This window comes from Medicago sativa, chromosome 6 (assembly GCF_051527215.1).
Source record: "Medicago sativa cultivar Bolivia chromosome 6, Bolivia_mono, whole genome shotgun sequence".
Taxonomy (NCBI): domain Eukaryota; kingdom Viridiplantae; phylum Streptophyta; class Magnoliopsida; order Fabales; family Fabaceae; genus Medicago; species Medicago sativa.
The window spans coordinates 22,832,501-22,840,000 of NC_140754.1; positions in this window are offsets into that span (position 1 = coordinate 22,832,501).

Below are 7,500 nucleotides of genomic sequence, written 5' to 3' on the forward strand. Positions count from 1 at the left end.
TAAATGAGTATGGCTTTATTATTTGTGGAAACATTAGGAGAAATAAAAATAGGAGTAAAGTATTAATATTTTGGTTAATGGGAGTTAATTAGTAATTATGTGAGTTTAAGGGAGTTAAGAAAAATAAAGGAGAGGTTATGTTTATTGGGAAATAGAACAGAGAGGAGTCAAAAACATTTTTCACGTACAAAAGAAAAACATAAGTTTTGGGAGAAGAAGAGAAAACCTAGAAGAGGCAAAGAGAAGAGGAGGAACAATTCTGTAAGCTTTTGATTCATCTAAACTAAGGTAAGGGTGGGATTCCTTTCAATAATCATGGTATATAATTTGAAAATTGATGAATTTGTTGTTCTTGGTTTTTAGGGTTTGAGAAGTTATGTTAGATGTTGAATTATGATGAAACTTGTTGTTGAATTGCATGTTTATATGTTGTTTTGGTTGCTAGGTTGTATATGGAACCTGTAAACATTGTTCTAATTCATTTTGGGTGATTAGGGGATCAAAAATTGGGTTTTGGAGTGAAAACTGGTCTGTTCTCGTAAATCTGTCCATGTCCCATCGTAGTACGATGCTGGGAAATCGTACTACGATTTTTCCAGCAGCAAAAACAAATTTTTCAGTATATCCCATCGTAGTACGATGCATTCCATCGTAGTACGATGTAACAGTGACAGCATTCCCCTGTTTTGTGTTCTTGCGTCTTTTTCATCCGTTTTTGTTTTGAATTAGCTTTCGGTGTAAACATGAAAGTTGTAGATAGTTAAGTTAGCTTTAAAATGGCCTTGGTTTGGAGTGGAAAAGATTTGTTGATTTTGAGTTATGATAAAAATAGTCCAAGTGGGTCTTTCGCAAAATTTAAGAAAACTTAGCATAACTAATCCCAAGTTAGTCCAAAAACTTATGGTTGGTTTCCCAACTTCAAACTTAAGTGTTAGGGATTTAGTTGAGGTGTTTTATGGATATTTGACTTATGTTCTATTGATCAAAACTTAATTGCTTCTGGGGGGATGTTTTAGACTTTGAGATGAATGTAATTGATTCATATATATGCTATGTTGTTGATTTCCGTTGTTGATGTCATTGTAATCATCTGATGTCGAAGTTGGGGAGTGTGTCATAATTGTTTTAGGCACATATGTTGTTGTTGTAGTCGCTGTTGAAGTTGTATGTTGATATACACAAGTTGAGTCCATTGCATACTCACATCTGTTGGGGGCTTATGCCCTGGAATGTTCATCATTCAACCCGTTGGGGGCTTATGCCTGGAATGTTTATCATTCACCTGTTGGGGGCTTATGCCCTGGGATGCTTTAACCATCCAATTTGTTGAGGGCTTATGCCCTGGAATGCTTAGCATTCAACGCGCGTAGATTGGTACCACCTGCATGATGCATTAGTTGTTGTTGTCGTAACATTGTTGGGTTGTTGTTGTCGTTGTAGCATTGTCGAGTTGTTGTCGTTGTCGCATTGTCGAGTTGTCGGTGTCGTTGTGGATAACGTTGTTGTTGTTGTTGTTGCTATACCTTGTTGCTGAAAATAATTATGTCGTTGCTTATGTGTTTATTTAAATACATTATTAATGATGCCTGTTGTGATATGCTTTGTTGTTTTCATTAATTTGATGAATTATATATTATTATTATTGGATAAGTTTCTCACCCCTTCTGCGTATATGTTGCCTCGACCGTGGGTAATGTGCAGGTACTGATGACTTGTAGGTTTGGTCGGCTCAAGTGTCTAGGGCTCTGATACATACTAGAATGGGGAAATCGTTGCGAATGTCTTCTCATTTCTTTTATGTATCACATATTTTGGAAAAGACTTGCTATTAGAGTTTATCGTTGTTGAAAATAAAGTTGAATTATGTTGGGGCCTTTGTGCCAAGATTTTCATTGATGTTGAATTTTGGTTGAAATTATATTTTTAAAGAATTATTCCGCTGCAGTTTATTAAGATTCTTTATGTTGGTCTTAAATAAATAGATATTTTCTATTTATGAATTTTTGAAAAGTAGTGTGACACTCCGTTGTGTGATTACTCTGATTATAATAATTAATAATACGTTGTTGGGAGAACGGGGTGTTATAATTGGTATCAGAGCAGGTCGGTCCGTCCGGCCAATTAGTAGAGTCGTGTCGAGCCATGTAGAGTTGTTTGACAATTTATATTGTCTTAGTTGTGCTGATTTTTGTTGTTATGTAGAGTAGAGACCTGAAGGCTGCGAATATCATCTGTTACAAGAGAAATAGAATGGCTGGAAGAAACGATGCTGCGGTGGCTGCTGCGTTGGAAGCTATAGCCCAAGCTATAGGACAACAACAAAATGTTGGTGCTGGTGTTAATGCTGACGTAAGAATGTTGGAGGCCTTTCTGAGGAATCATCCTCCTACCTTCAAAGGAAGGTACGACCCTGATGGAGCACAAACATGGCTCAAAGAAGTTGAAAGAGTTTTCAGGGTTATGCAATGTACTGATGACCAGAAGGTGCGTTTTGGTACGCACATGCTAGCTGAGGAAGCTGATGATTGGTGGGTGAGTCTCTTACCTGAATTAGAGCAAGGTGATGCAGTTGTGACTTGGGCTGTGTTTAGGAGGGAGTTCCTAAACAGATATTTCCCTGAGGATGTTCGCGGAAGGAAAGAGATTGAGTTCCTTGAGCTGAAGCAAGGAAACATGTCGGTGACAGAGTATGCAGCCAAGTTTGTGGAGTTGGCTCAGTTTTATCCACACTATACTGGAGACAATGCTGAATTTTCTAAGTGCATAAAGTTTGAGAATGGTTTGCGTGCTGATATTAAGCGAGCCATTGGTTACCAGCAGATCCGTGACTTTTCTGCTTTGGTGAGCAGATGCAGAATCTATGAAGATGATACCAAAGCTCACTACAAGGTGATGAGTGACCGTAGGGGTAAGGGACAACAGAGTCGTCCGAAGCCTTACAGTGCCCCTGCTGACAAGGGCAAACAGAGGATGCCTGAGGAAAGGAGACCCAAGGGAAGAGATGTTCAAGCTGAGATAGTTTGCTACAAGTGTGGTGAGAAAGGCCACAAGAGTAATGCATGTACTCAACGGGATGAGAAGAAGTGTCATCGTTGTGGCAAGAAAGGGCATATCATGGCTGAGTGCAAGCGTGGTGACATGGTTTGCTTCAATTGTGATGAAGAGGGTCATCTTAGTTCTCAGTGCAAGAAGCCTAAGAAGAATCAGACTAGTGGGAAGGTGTTTGCATTGGCCGGTACACAAACGGCTAATGAAGATCGACTTATCAGAGGTACTTGTTTCTTTAATGGTACTCCTTTAATTGCTATTATTGATACTGGTGCTACACATTGTTTCATTGCTGTTGATTGTGCAAATAAGTTGGGTTTAGTTATGTCAAGTATGCCTGTGGAAATGGTTGTTGAAACTCCAGCTAAGGGTTCAGTAACCACATCGTTTGTTTGTCAGAGTTGCCCTATATCCATGTATGGTAGAGATTTTGAAGTTGATCTTGTATGTTTGCCATTGACGGGTATGGATGTGATCCTTGGTATGAACCGGTTGGAATACAACCATGTGCATATTAATTGTTTTAGAAAGACGGTGTACTTTTCTTCTGCGGAAGAAGAGAGTGGAGCAGAATTTTTATCTACCAAGCAGCTGAAGCGGTTAGAGCATGATGGAAACTTAATGTTTTCCTTGATGGCGTATTTGTCTGTAGAGAGTCAGTCGATAATTGACAGATTGCCCGTGGTGAATGAATTTCCTGAAGTTTTTCCTGATGAGATTCCAGATGTGCCACCAGAGAGGGAGGTTGAATTTTCGATTGATCTTGTACCGGGTACGAAGCCTGTGTCGATGGCTCCTTACCGTATGTCAGCCCCCGAGTTGGCAGAATTGAAGAAGCAGTTGGAAGAATTGCTTGATAAGAAGTTTGTAAGACCGAGTGTCTCACCTTGGGGAGCGCCGGTATTGTTGGTGAAGAAGAAGGATGGTAGCATGAGATTGTGCATAGATTACCATCAGCTTAATAAAGTGACGATAAAGAACAGGTATCCACTTCCGAGAATTGACGACTTGATGGATCAATTAGTGGGTGCTCGCGTGTTTAGTAAAATTGATTTGAGTTCAGGTTACCATCAGATTAAGGTGAAGGATGAAGATATGCAGAAGACGGCCTTTAGGACACGGTATGGCCATTATGAGTATAAAGTGATGCCCTTCGGTGTCACTAATGCGCCAGGTGTGTTCATGGAGTATATGAACAGAATTTTTCATGCTTTTCTGGATAAGTTTGTTGTTGTATTTATTGATGATATCTTGATTTATTCTAAGACTGAAGAAGAGCATGCAGAACATCTGAAGATTGTGTTGCAGGTGCTGAAAGAGAAGAAGTTGTATGCAAAGTTGTCAAAGTGCGAGTTCTGGTTAAGTGAAGTAAGTTTCCTTGGCCATATTATTTCTGGTAGTGGTATTGCAGTTGACCCGTCGAAGGTTGAAGCGGTATCACAATGGGAGACTCCTAAGTCAGTTACAGAGATTAAAAGTTTTCTTGGTTTGGCTGGTTATTACAGAAGATTTATCGAAGGATTTTCGAAGTTGGCACTTCCATTGACTCAGTTGACCTGTAAAGGTAAAGATTTTGTGTGGGATGCTCAGTGTGAGAATAATTTCAATGAGTTGAAGCGAAGATTGACAACGGCTCCAATTTTAATTTTACCAGAGCCGGATAAACCTTTTGTGGTATATTGTGATGCGTCCAAGTTGGGCTTAGGTGGTGTGCTTATGCAAGATGGCAAGGTAGTAGCTTATGCTTCGAGACAATTGAGAATACATGAGAAGAATTATCCTACACATGATTTAGAGTTGGCTGCTGTGGTTTTTGTGTTGAAAATTTGGAGGCATTATTTGTACGGTTCCAGATTTGAAGTGTTTAGTGATCATAAGAGTCTGAAATATTTATTTGATCAAAAAGAGTTGAACATGAGGCAGAGAAGGTGGCTAGAGTTGTTGAAAGATTATGATTTTGGCTTAAATTACCATCCGGGTAAAGCTAATGTGGTTGCAGATGACTTGAGTAGGAAAACGTTGCACATGTTGACTATGATGGTGAAAGAATTTGAATTGCTGGAACAGTTTAGAGACTTAAGTCTTGTTTGTGAATTGGCACCTCAGAGTGTGTAGTTGGGTATGTTGAAAATTAATAATGATTTCTTGAAGAGTATCAAAGAAGCCCAGGAGGTTGATGTGAAATTTGTAGACTTGATGGGTGCTAGTAATCAGAATGCAGATGGTGATTTTCAGGTTGATGATCAAGGAGTGTTGAGATTCCGAGGTAGGATTTGTATTCCTGATAATAATGAATTGAAAAAGTTGATTTTAGAAGAAAGTCACAAAAGCAACTTGAGTATCCATCCGGGAGCTACAAAGATGTACCACGACTTGAAGAAACTGTTTTGGTGGTCTGGGTTGAAGCGAGATGTCGCACAATTTGTATATGCTTGTTTGACTTGTCAGAAATCGAAAGTTGAACATCAGAAGCCTGCTGGTTTGTTGACGCCTTTAGATGTGCCGGAATGGAAATGGGATAGCATCTCCATGGACTTTGTGACGAGTTTACCAAACACTCAAAGAGGGCATGATGCCATTTGGGTTGTTGTCGATAGATTGACGAAGTCGGCACACTTTATTCCAATTAATATCACTTATTCGGTAGCTCAGTTGGCGGAGATTTATATTCATAATATTGTGAAGTTGCATGGTGTCCCGTCGAGTATTGTGTCGGATAGAGATCCGAGGTTCGCTTCGAGATTTTGGAAGAGCTTGCAAGAAGCTTTGGGCTCTCAGCTGAAGTTGAGTTCAGCTTATCATCCGCAAACAGATGGTCAGTCGGAAAGGACGATTCAATCATTAGAAGATTTGTTGAGGGTGTGTGTACTTGAGCAAGGTGGAGCTTGGGACAGTCACCTACCATTGATAGAGTTCACGTACAACAATAGTTACCATTCGAGTATTGGTATGGCACCTTTCGAAGCTTTATATGGTCGAAGGTGTAGAACTCCTTTATGTTGGTTTGAGTCGGGTGAAAGTATTGTGTTGGGACCTGAAATAGTTCAGCAGACTACGGAGAAGGTCAAGATGATAAGAGAGCATATGAAAGCGTCGCAGAGTCGACAGAAAAGTTATCATGACAAGCGTAGGAAGGACCTTGAGTTTCAAGAGGGTGACCATGTGTTCTTGAGAGTCACTCCTATGACCGGTGTGGGTCGTGCATTGAAGTCCAAGAAGTTGACTCCAAAGTTTATTGGTCCTTATCAAATATCTGAGAGAATTGGCTCGGTGGCTTATAGAGTTGGTTTGCCACCACATCTTTCGAACTTGCATGATGTGTTTCATGTGTCGCAACTTCGGAAGTATGTAGCGGACCCTTCACATGTTATTCCTAGAGATGATGTGCAAGTTAGGGACAATCTTACGGTGGAAACTTTACCTTTGAGGATTGATGATCGTAAGGTGAAGACGTTGAGAGGCAAAGATATACCTCTAGTGAGGGTTGTTTGGGGAGGAGCAACTGGTGAAAGTCTTACTTGGGAGTTGGAGAGTAAGATGCAGGAGTCATATCCTGAGTTGTTTGCTTGAGGTAATATTTCGAGGACGAAATTCTATAAGTTGGGGAGAGTTGTAACGCCCCATTTTTATTCTATTACTTTTAATAGATGTGTGAATATTTTTATATGACTTTATCTGTTAAATATATGATTTTATGTGAAATATGTGTTTTTGGTGATTTTATGTGATATATGGTGTGATGCTATTTTATTATATGATTTAGGGAGTTGTATATTATTTAAATGAGTATGGCTTTATTATTTGTGGAAACATTAGGAGAAATAAAAATAGGAGTAAAGTATTAATATTTTGGTTAATGGGAGTTAATTAGTAATTATGTGAGTTTAAGGGAGTTAAGAAAAATAAAGGAGAGGTTATGTTTATTGGGAAATAGAATAGAGAGGAGTCAGAAACATTTTTCACGTACAAAAGAAAAACATAAGTTTTGGGAGAAGAAGAGAAAACCTAGAAGAGGCAAAGAGAAGAGGAGGAAAAGTTCTGTAAGCTTTTGATTCATCTAAACTAAGGTAAGGGTGGGATTCCTTTCAATAATCATGGTATATAATTTGAAAATTGATGAATTTGTTGTTCTTGGTTTTTAGGGTTTGAGAAGTTATGTTAGATGTTGAATTATGATGAAACTTGTTGTTGAATTGCATGTTTATATGTTGTTTTGGTTGCTAGGTTGTATATGGAACCTGTAAACATTGTTCTAATTCATTTTGGGTGATTAGGGGATCAAAAATTGGGTTTTGGAGTGAAAACTGGTCTGTTCTCGTAAATCTGTCCATGTCCCATCGTAGTACGATGCTGGGAAATTGTACTACGATTTTTCCAGCAGCAAAAACAAATTTTTCAATATATCCCATCATAGTACGATGCATTCCATCGTAGTACGATGTAACAGTGACA